Here is a 12,232-nt window from a genome sequence, read left to right as displayed (position 1 = left end):
TGCAGCTCAAAATTGGGCATTCCTGAGGTACTGTGGGTCATCAGCAGCAGAAGAATTGTATTCCACCACAATCTGTAACCTCATGGCTTGGCATATCCCTCACTCTACCATCACCATCAAGCCAGGAGATCGACCTTGGTTCAATGAGGAGTATAGAAGAGCATGCCAGGAAAAGCACCAGGCATATCTAAAAATGAGGTGCCAGCCTGGTGAAGCTGCAACACAGGACTACATAAATGCTAAGAAGAAGTAAGCTATATACAGAGCTAAGCGATCCCACAATGAACAGATCAGATCAAAGCTCTGCAGTCCTGCCACATCCAGTCATGAATGGTGGTGGACAATTGAACAACTAACGGGAGGAGGAGACGCCATGAACATCCCCATTCTCAATGATAGTGGAGCCCAACATGCGAGTGCAAAAGACAAGGCTGCACCATTTGCAATCATCTTCAGCCAGAAGTGCCGAGTGGATAATCCATCTCAACCTCCTGCTAAGGACCCCACCATCAGCCAGTCGCCAGCTAATTCGATTCAGTCCATGTGATATCAAGAAATGGCCAAATGCACTGGATACAGAAAAGGCTATGGGCCCCGATAACAGCTCGGCTGTCGTGCTGAAGACTTGTGCCCCAGAACTAGCTGCGCCTCTAGCCACGCTATTCCAGTGCAGCTACAACTCTGACATCAGTGGAAAATTACCTAGTTATGTCCTGTCCACAAAATGCAGGACAAATGTAATCCAGCCAATTACTGCCCCATCAGTCTACTCTCAATCATCATCATCAAAGTCATGGAAGGTGTCGTCAACAGTGCTATGAAGAGGCACTTACTCACCAATAACCTGCTCACTGATGCTCATTTTGGGATCCGTCAGGACCACTTGGCTCCAGACCTCATTACAGTCTTGGTCCAAACATGGATAAAGGAGCTGAATTCCAGAGATGAGGTGAGAGTGACTGTCCTTGACATCAAGGCAGCATTTGACTGAGCCCTAGTAAAATTGAAGTTAATGAGAATCAGGGGGAAAACTCTCCACTGACTGCAGTCATAACTAACACAAAGGAAGATGGTTGCCGTTTTTGGAGGCCAATCATTTCAGTCGCCAGGATATCACTTCAGGAGTTCTTCAGGCCTAACCATCTTCAGCTGCTTCATCGATGACCTTCCCTCCATCATAAAGTCAGAAGTGGGGATGTTCGCTGATGATTTCACAGTGATCAGTTCCAGAAAATGATGCAGCCGACTCGCTTCCGCCCGCTTCCCCCGGGTCCTGTGGCGGCTGTCAATTTGGGAAGTTGGTTAGTGCTGCTTTTGCCAGCACTTGCTCCAGATATTTAGATTAGGCAGATCATGATATCAATGAGTGTGCAACGCTGATTTGACGCATGATTTGTTGCCCTTTTGGACATCGCCATTCCTTTTAACACCCACTCCTTATCACGATCAGCTGACCAAGTGTTCAGCAGCAGGAAAAAGCCCCCAGCAGCATGTTTAACTAATTTACTGGAATTCTTTGAGGATATAACGAGCATGGTGGATAGAGGTGTACCGATGGATGTGGTGGATTTAGATTTCCAAAAGGCATTCGATAAGATGCCACACAAAAGGTTACTGCAGAAGATAAAGGTACGTGGAGTCAGAGGAAATGTCTTAGCATGGATCAAGAATTGGCTGGCTGACAGAAAGCAGAGAGTCGGGATAAATGGGTCCTTTTCGGGTTGGAAATCGGTGGTTAGTGGTGTGCCACAGGGATCGGTGCGAGGACCACAACTGTTTACAATATACATAGATGACCTGGAAGAGGGGACAGAGTGTAGTGTAACAAAATTTGCAGATGACACAAAGATTAGTGGGAAAGCGGGTTGTGTAGAGGACACAGAGACGCTGCAAAGAGATTTAGATAGGTTAAGCGAATGGGCTAAGGTTTGGCAGATGGAATACAATGTCGGAAAATGTGAGGTCATCCACCTTGGAAAAAAAAACAGTAAAAGGGAATATTATTTGAATGGGGAGAAATTACAACATGCTGTGGTGCAGAGGGACCTGGGGGTCCTTGTGCATGAATCCCAAAAAGTTAGTTTGCAGGTGCAGCAGGTGATCAGGAAGGCGAATGGAATGTTGGCCTTCATTGCGAGAGGGATGGAGTACAAAAGCAGGGAGGTCCTGCTGCAACTGTATAGGGTATTGGTGAGGCCGCACCTGGAGTACTGCGTGCAGTTTTGGTCACCTTACTTAAGGAAGGATATACTAGCTTTGGAAGGAGTACAGAGACGATTCACTAGGCTGATTCCGGAGATGAGGGGGTTACCTTATGATGATAGATTGAGTAGTCTGGGTCTTTACTCGTTGGAGTTCAGAAGGATGAGGGGTGATCTTATAGACACATTTAAAATAATGAAAGGGATAGACAAGATAGAGGCAGAGAGGTTGTTTCCACTGGTCGGGGAGACTAGAACTAGGGGGCACAGCCTCAAAATACGGGGGAGCCAATTTAAAACCGAGTTGAGAAGGAATTTCTTCTCCCAGAGGGTTGTGAATCTGGAATTCTCTGCCCAAGGAAACAGTTGAGGGTAGCTCATTGAATGTATTCAAATCACAGATAGATAGATTTTTAACCAATAAGGGAATTCAGGGTTATGGGGAGTGGGTGGGTAAGTGGAGCTGAGTCCACGGCCAGATCAGCCATGATCTTGTTGCATGGCGCAGCAGGCTCGAGGGGCTAGATGGCCTACTCCTGTTCCTAATTCTTATGTTCTTATGTTCTTTTATGTGGGATATGGTAGCGTAGTGTTTATGTTACTGGACAAGTAATCCAGAGGCCTGAAGTAAAGATCTGGAGACATGAGTTCAAATCCCACCATGGCAGCTGGGGAATTTATATTCAATTAAATAAATCTAGAATAAAAGGCTAATAGTGATCATAAAACTACTGGATTGCCATAAAAACCCATCTGGTTCACTAATGTCCTTTAGGGAAGGAAATCTGCCATCCTTAACTGGACTGGCCTATATGTGACTCCAGACCCATAGCAATGTGATTGAGTTTTAACTGCCCTCTGAAATGGCCTAGCAAGCCATTCGATTGTATTCAAGAAGGCGGCTCACCACCACCTTCTTGAGGGCAATTAGGGATGGGCAATAAAGACTAGCCTTGCCAGTGACACCCACATCCAACGAAAACATTTTTTTTAATTGAAGGGATCATCAACCACTTGCAGCTAACATGTTCAGTTCGACTGGCTCTATCTAAGTTTCTGCAATTGTTTGGAGCTTTCTAAAGTTCAAAGTTGCTGAGGTCAAAGTGAGTGTTGCTGCAAGTGGAGAATGCCTTGCTTCTCATTTAAAGGCTTCTGTTCACTCCCCTTGTTCACAATATCGGGCCTTTACTTACAGTTTCCCTCATGCTCGATGGAGTGCAGGACAAGATGCTCGTAGATGGAGGAGGAGGAGTGTCATCTGCAAATTGTGAAATTGTGTCCTATATAACCAAGTCCAAGTTATTAATATATATCAATAAAAACAGTGGTCCTAGTACTGACCACTGGGGAACATCATTGTGTAACTTTCCCCAGTCCGATAAACAACCGTTCACCATTACTCTCTGTTTCCTGTCATTTATCCCAATTTCAAATCCATGCTGCCACTGTCCCTTTTATTCCATTGCTTTAACTTTGGTGGCAAATGTATTATGTGGCACTTTATCAAATGTCTTTTAGAAGTCCATATACACCACATCAACTGCATTGCCCTCAACAACCCTCTCTGTTACCTCATCAAAAAACTCATTCAAGTTAGTTAAACATGATTTGCCTTTAACAATTCCATGCTGGCTTTCCTTAATGAATCCATAGTTATCCAAATTTTGTCCCTGATTATTGTTTCTAAAAGCTTTCCCATTACAGAGGTTAAACTGACTGGCCTCGAGTTGTTGGGTTTATCCTTACAGCCTTTTTTGAACAAGGATGTAACATTTGCAATTTTTCAGATCCCTGGCACCACCCCTGTATCTAAGGAGGATTGGAAGATTGTGGCCAGTATCTCCACAATTTCCACCTTTACTTCCCTCAGCATCCTATTCAGTCCTGGTGACTTTTCTACTTTAAATACAGCCAGCCTTTCTAGTACCTCCTCCTTATCAATTTTATCCCATCTAGTATTTCAACTACCTCCTCTTTCACTATGACTTTGGCAGTATTTTCTTCCTTGGTAAAGATAGAAGCAAAGTACTCATTTAGTACCTCAGCCATGTTCTCTACCTCCATGCGTAGGTCTCCATTTTGTTCCCTAATCAGTCCCACCCCTACTCTTACTACCAGTTTACTATTTATATGCCTGGAGAAGAATTTTGGATTCCCTTTTATTTGAACTGCCAGTCTATTCTCACACTCTCTCTTTGCCTCCTTATTTCCTTGTTCACTTCCATTCTGAACTTTTTATATTCAGCCTGGTTCTCAGTTGTATTCTCAACATGACATCTGTCATACACCCGCTTTTTCTGCTTCATCTTACTCTCTATTTCTTTTGTCATCCAGGAAGATCTGACTTTGGTTACCTTATGGGAATGTACCTTGACTGTACCTTCATCATAGGCAGTCCATCGGCATCGAGGAAGACTTGCTTCCACTCTAAAAATGAATCCTTAGGTGGCTGAACACTCCAATACGAGAACCACAGTCCCTGTCACAGGTGGGACACATAGTTGTTGAGGGAAAGGGTGGGTGGGACTGGTTTGCTGCACGCTCTTTCCACTGCCTGCGCTTGATTTCTGCATGCTCTCGGCAAATTCTCCAGTCTTTTCTTTAAAGGCAGCCCATTGTTCGATTACAGTTTTGCCTGCCAATCTTTGATTCCAATTTGCTCGGGCCAGATCTGTTCTCAACCCACTGAAATTTGCCATCCTCCAATTAAGTATTTTTACTCTAGATTGCTCTCTGTCCTTTTCCATAGCTAATCTAAACCTTATGATACTATGACCATTATGTAACGGAACCATCCAGGGAGCAGGCTATCTTAGATCTGGTCCTGTGTAATGAGACAGGATTAATAAACAATCTCCGAGTAAAGGATCCCCTTGGAATGAGTGATCATTGCATGATTGAATTTCAAATTCAGATCGAGGGTGAGAAAGTTGGATCTCACCAGTGTACTAAGCTTAAATAAAGGAGACTATGAAGGTATGAGGGCAGAGTTGGGTAAAATGGACTGGGAAAATAGATTAAAGTGTAGGATGGTTGATGAACAGTGGTGTACATTTAAGGAGATATTTCACAACTCTCAAGAGAAATATATTCCAGTGAGGAGGAAAGGGTGTAAGAGAAAAGAGAGCCATCCGTGGCTCACTAAAGAAATAAAGGATGGTATCTGTTATATATGTAAACTTGTATTTACTCTGTACAGCCACCAGAGGGCTCATCCCCTGGAGTCCCAAGGGATCCCATAATCCCTTGGGAGCACAGGTATTTAAGGAGGCCTCACAGATTGGTGAGGCACTCTGGAGACCTGCAATAAAAGACTAAGGTCACACTTTACTTTGAGCTCACAGTGTTCAGTCTGACTCTTTCTCCATACATAACAACTGATGACAAGATACAGATAGCGAACCCAAAGATTCAGAGAACAGTGGGCATCCTGGAGAAATTCTCAGAGGGAGAGGATTGGGAAAATTTTGTGGAGTGACTCGACCAATACTTCATGGCCAACGAGCTAGATGGGGAAGAGAATGCTGCCAAATGAAGGGCAATCCTCCTCACCGTCTGTGGAGCACCAACATATGGCCTCATGAAGAATCTGCTCACACCAGCGAAACCCACAGAGAAATCGTATGATGATTTGTGCACACTGGTCTGGGAGCATCTGAACCCGAAGGAAAGTGTTCTGATGGCGAGGTACCAATTCGATACCTAAAAAAGATCTGAAGACCAGGAAGTGGTGAGTTATGTCACCGAGCTAAGACGCCTTGCAAATTTGAAGAACATTTGGAGCACGTGCTCAGGGAATTTTTCGTACTTGGCATTGGCCAAGAAACCATACTTCGCAAACTTTTGACTGTAGAGACCCCAACCTTGAGTAAGGCTATAGCGATAGCCCAGGTATTCATTGCCACCAGTGATAATACTAAGCAAATCTCTCAGCTCACTAGTGCTGCTACAAGTTCTGTGAACAAAGTGATGTTGTTTTTGAATCACAATGTATAGGGCAGGTCACACATACCTGCAGCTGCACATCTGCAGATGTGTCAGAGTCCACCATCAACGGTGATGAATGCAAGGCCATTAACACCTTGTTGGCGCTGCGGGGGTGATCATCGTTTCCATTCATGCCGATTCAAAGGATATGTTTGCAAGGGCTGTGGAACAAAGGGACACCTCCAACATATGTGCAGGCGAGCTGCTAATCCTGTTAAATCTGCAAACCACCATGTTGCAGAGGAGGACAGATCCACGGTGGATTACGACGAACCAGAGCCTCAGACCAAGGAGGAAGAGGTACACGGAGTGCACACATTCACCATGAATTGTCCCCCTGCTGAATGTTGAACTAAATGGACTCCCGGCGTCAATGGAACTGGACACGGGTGCGAGCCAGTCCATCATGGGCAAAAAGACTTTCGAAAGATTGTGGTGCAACAAGGCCTCAAGGCCAGTTGTAACTCCAATTCGTACGAAACTAAGAACTTACATGAAAGAACTGATTCCCGTAATTGGCAGTGCTACCATAAAGGTCTCCTACGATGGAGCGGTGCACAAGCTACAACTCTGGGTGGTACTGGGCGATGATCCCACACTGCTCGGCAGGAGTTGGCTGGGAAAGATATGCTGGAATTTGGACGACGTCCGAGCGCTATCGCCCGCTGATGACACTTCGTGCGCCCAGGTCTTAAACAAGTTTCCTTCGCTGTTCGAACCAGGCATCGGGAAATTCCAAGGAGCAAAAGTGCAGATCCACCTAATTCCAGAGGCGCGACCCATCCATCACAAAACGAGAGCAGTACCGTACATGATGAGCAAAGGGTAGAAATCGAGCTAGATCGGCTGCAACGAGAAGGCATCATCTCACAGATCGAGTTCAACGAGTGGGCCAGCCCGATCGTTCATGTCCTCAAGGGAGATGGCACCGTCAGAATTTGTGGCGATTACAAAGTAGCTATCAATCGTTTCTCCCTGCAGGACCAATATCCACTACCAAAGGCCGATGATCTATTTGCAATGTTGGCGGGAGGAAAGGCATTCACGAAGCTGGATCTGACTTCAGCCTGCAGGACGCAGGAACTGGAAGAATCATCGAAGGGCTCACCTACACCAACACGCACAAAGGTCTTTTTATTTATATCAGATGCCTGTTTGGAATTCGATCAGCGGCGGCGATATTCCAGAGAAACGTGGAAAGCTTACTAAAGTCAGTCCCGCACACCGTGGTCTTTCAGGACGACATCTTGGTCACAGGTCGGAACACAGCCGAGCATCTGCAGAACCTGGAGGAGGCGCTTAGTCGGCTCAACCGCGTGGGGCTCAGGTTAAAATGCTTGCAGTGTGATTTCCTAGCACCTGAAGTGGATTTCTTGGGAAGGAGGATTGCAGCGGACGGCATCAGGCCCACAAATGCGAAGACGGAGGCAATCGAGAACGCATCGAGGCCACAGAACGTGATGGAGTTGCGGTCGTTTCTGGGACTCCTGAGTTACTTTGGTAACTTCTTAGCGAGTCTCAGCACACTGTTAGAACCACTGCATGTCTTACTTCAAAAAGGGGATGAATGGGTTTGGGGCAAAAGCCAAGAAAATGCCTTTGTAAAAGCGAGAAAATTGTTATGCTCAAACAAATTGCTTGTGTTGTATGATCATGTGAGCGTTTGGTACTAGAATGTGATGCGTCGTCATATGGCGTCGGGTGTGTATTACAACAAGCTAATGATTTTGGGAAACTGCAACTGGTTGCTTATGTAGCCATGGAGTCTGTCCAAGGCTGAGAGAGCCTACAGCATGATAGAGAAAGAAGTGTTAGTGTGTGTCTATGGGTTAAGAAAATGCATCAATACCTGTTTGGGCTAAAATTTGAATTGGAAACTGACCATAAGCCACTTATATCCCTGTTTTCTGACAGTAAAGGGATAAATATGAATGCATCGGCCCGCATCCAGAGATGGGCGCTCACGTTGTCCGCATACAACTACGCCATCCACCACAGGCCAGGCACAGAAAACTGCGCCGATGCTCTCCGCAGGCTGCCACTGCCCACCACGGGGGTGGAAATGGCGCAACCCGCAGATCTAGCCATGGTTATGGAAGCATTTGAGAATGAGCAATCATCCGTCACTGCCTGGCAGATCAAAACCTGGACAAGCCAAGACTCCTTATTATCCCTAGTCAAAAGCTGTGTGCTTCACGGAAGCTGGTCCAGTGTCCCAGTGGAAATGCAGGAAGAGATAAAGACGTTCCAGTGGCACAAAGATGAAATGTCTATACAGGCAGACTGCCTTCTGTGGGGCAATCGTATAGTGGTTCCCAAGAAGGGCAGAGACACCTTCATCAATGACCTCCACAGTACCCATCCAGGCATCGTAATGATGAAAGCGATAGCCAGATCCCACGTGTGGTGGCCCGGTATCCATGCAGACTTAGAGTCCTTCGTTCACAGATGTAATACATGCTCGCAGTTAAGCAATGTACCCATGGAGGGGCCGCTAAATTTATGGTTTTAGCCCTCCAAACCGTGGTCTAGGTTACACGCCGACTGTGCAGGTCCGTTGTTGGATAAAATATTCCTTGTGGTTGTAGATGCGTACTCCAAGTGGATTGAATGTGAGATAATGTCGGCGAGCACGTCCGTTACCACTATTGAAAGCCTGCGGGCCATGTTTGCCACACACGGCCTACCCGATGTCCTGGTGAGCGACAATGGGCCATGTTTTACCAGTGCTGAGTTCAAAGAATTCATGACCCATAACGGGATCAAACATGTCACATCTGCCCCATTTAAACCAGCGTCCAATGGTCAGGCAGAGAAAGCAGTGCAAACCATCAAGCGGGGCTTGAAGAGAGTAACTGAAGGCTCACTGCAGACTCACCTATCCCGAGTTCTGTTTAGCTACCGCACGAGACCCCATTCGCTCACTGGGATCCCACCGGCTGAACTGCTCATGAAAAGAGCACTTAAGACAAGGCTCTCATTAGTTCACCCTGATCTACATGAACAGGTAGAGAGCAGGCAGCTTCAACAAAGTACATACCATGATAGCACAAATGTGTCACGTGAGATTGAAATCAATGATCTTGTATTTGTATTGAATTATGGACAAGGTCCCAAGTGACACTGTTGTGGCCAAAGAGGGGAATAGGGTGTTTTGGGTCATACGTTCAAATGGACTCATTCACCGGAAACACTTGGACCAAATCAAACTCAGATTCACGGACAATCCTGAACAACCCACCTTGGACCCTACCTTTTTTGACCCCCCAACATACACACCAGTGGCAACTGGCACCACGGTTGACCACGAAGCTGAACCCATCATCCACAGCAGCCCAGCAGGAGCCAACACACCAGGCAGCCCAGCAAGGCCAACTACACAGCAGCCCAGCGAGGGCCCAACAAACGATTCAACAATACCAGCTTTCACACCAAGACAATCAACCAGGGCAAGAAGGGCTGCAGATCGACTCACATTGTAAATAATTACAATATTGACTTTGGGGGGAGGGGGAGTGTTGTTATATATGTAAACTTGTATTTACTCTGTACAGCCACCAGAGGACTCATCCCCTGGAGTCCAAGGGATCCGATAATCTTGGGAGGTATTTACGGAGACCTCAAAGGTTGGAGAGATACTCTGGAGACCTGCAATAAAAGACTAAGGTCACACTTTACTTTGAGCTCACAGTGTTCAGTCTGACTCTTTCTCCATACATAACAATTAAAAACAAGGGCATACAAAGTCGCCAAAAGTAGCGGGAGGACAGAAGACTGGGAAGCTTTTAAAAGCCAGCAAAGAATGACTAAAAAAATGATTAAGAAAGGGAAGATAGACTATGAAAGTAAACGAGCACAAAATATAAAAACAGGTAGCAAGAGTTTCTATAGGTATATAAAAAGGAAAAGAGTGGCTAAAGTACATGTTGGTCCCTTAGAGGACGAGTCCGGGGAATTAGTAATGGGGAACATGGAGATGTCAGAATCTCTGAACAAATAATTTGTATCAGTCTTTACAGTAGAGGACACTAACAATATTCCAACAGTGGATAGTCAAGGGCTATAGGGCGGGAGGAACTTAACACAGTTACAATCACTAAGGAGGTGGTACTCAGTAAGATGATGGGACTAAAGACAGATAAATCCCCTGGACCTGATGGCTTGCATCCTAGGGTCTTAAGAGAAGTAACGGCAGGGATTGTGGATGCATTGGTTGTAAATTAACAAAATTCCCTGGATTCTGGGGAGGTCCAAGCAGATTGGAAAACTGCAAATGTAACGTCCCTATTTAAAAAAGGAGGCAGACAAAAAGCAGGAATCTATAGACTAGTTAGCCTAACATCTGTGGTTTGGAAAATGTTGGAGTCCATTATTAAAGAAGCAGTAGCAGGACATTTGGAAAAGCATAATTTGGTCAGGTAGAGTCAGCATGGATTTATGAAGGGGAAGTCATGTTTGACAAATTTGCTGGAATTCTTTGAGGATGTAACGAACAGGGTGGATAAAGGGGAACTAGTGGATGTGGTGTATTTGGATTTCCAGAAGACATTTGACAAGGTGCCACATAAAAGGTTACTGCACAAGATAAAAGTTCATGGGGTTGGGGGTAATATATTAGCATGGATCGAGGATTGGCTAACTAACAGAAAACAGAGAGTCAGGATAAATGGTTCATTCTCTGGTTGGCAATCAGTAAGCAGTGGGGTGCCACAGGGATCAGTGCAAGGATCCCAACTATTTACAATCTATATTAACGACTTGGAAGAAGGGACTGAGTGTGACGTAGCCAAGTTTGCTGACGATACAAAGATGGGAGGAAAAGCAAAGTGTGAGGAGGACACAAAAAATCTGCAAAAGGACATGGACAGGCTAAGTGAGTGTCAAAAATTTGGCAGATAGAGTATAATGTTGGAAAGTGTGAGTTCATGCACTTTGGCAGAAAAAAAATCAAAGAGCAAGTTATTATTTAAATGGAAAAAGATTGCAAAGTGCTGCAATACAACGGGACCTGGGGGGTACTTGTGCATGAAACACAAAAGGATAATATGCAGATACAGCAAGTGATCAGGAAGGCTCATGGAATCTTGGCCTTTATTGCAAAAGGGATGGAATATAAAAGCAGGGAAGTCTTGCTTCAGCTATACAGGGTATTGGTGAGGCCACCTGTAATACTTTGTGCAGTTTTGGTTTCCATATTTACGAAAGGATATACTTGTTATGGAGGCAGTTCAAAGAAGGTTCACTAGGTTGATTCCGGAGATAAGGGGGTTGACTTATGAGGAAAGGTTGAGTAGGTTGGGCCTCTACTCATTGGAATTCAGAAGAATGCGAGCTGATTTTGTCAAAAAGTATAAGATTATGAGGGGGCTTGACAAGGTGGATGCAGATAGGATGTTTCCACTGATGGGGGAGACTACTTAAAACTGAGATGAGATAAATTTCTTCTCAGAGGGTTGTAAATCTGTGGAATTTGCTGCATCAGAGAGCTGTGAAAGCTGTGACAGTGAATAAATTTAAGGCAGAAATAGACAGTTTCTTAAACGATAAGGGGAAAGGGGTTATGGGGAGCGGGCAGGGAAGTCAAGCTGAGTCCATGATAAGATGAGCCATGATCTTATTGAAAGGTGGAGCAGGCTAGAGGGGCCGTCTGACCTACTCCTGTTCCTATTTCTTATGTTCTTATGTTCTTATGAGTGTTACCCACTGCTGTGACCACAGGTATGAAACCAGGTCAAATTACATGAATACTGTACGATAGATTCCAGGATATTTGCTGCCATTCTGAGTTCTTTGTTTCCATTGATTGGATCCTCCTTTGTCTTTGGTATGGGCTCAAAATTGGCCAAGAGTTGCTCCGTTTTTTTTGGAGCAACTTGATTTTTCTGGAGTATCTTAAAAATCCACATTTTGCACATTCAATTTGCGCCAGTGTAAGTGAGTTAGTTAGGATTTTTTTAGTTTAGTTTTTTTTTCAAAAGGGGGCGTTACCAGCCACCTACGCCCATTTTGGCCACTTCGGCTACTTTGGCCAGCTAATAGTTACT

This window comes from Pristiophorus japonicus, chromosome 1, assembly GCF_044704955.1.
Source record: "Pristiophorus japonicus isolate sPriJap1 chromosome 1, sPriJap1.hap1, whole genome shotgun sequence".
Taxonomy (NCBI): Eukaryota; Metazoa; Chordata; class Chondrichthyes; family Pristiophoridae; genus Pristiophorus; species Pristiophorus japonicus.
The sequence above is the reverse complement of the archived record's forward strand: the minus strand, read 5'-3'. Positions refer to the sequence as shown.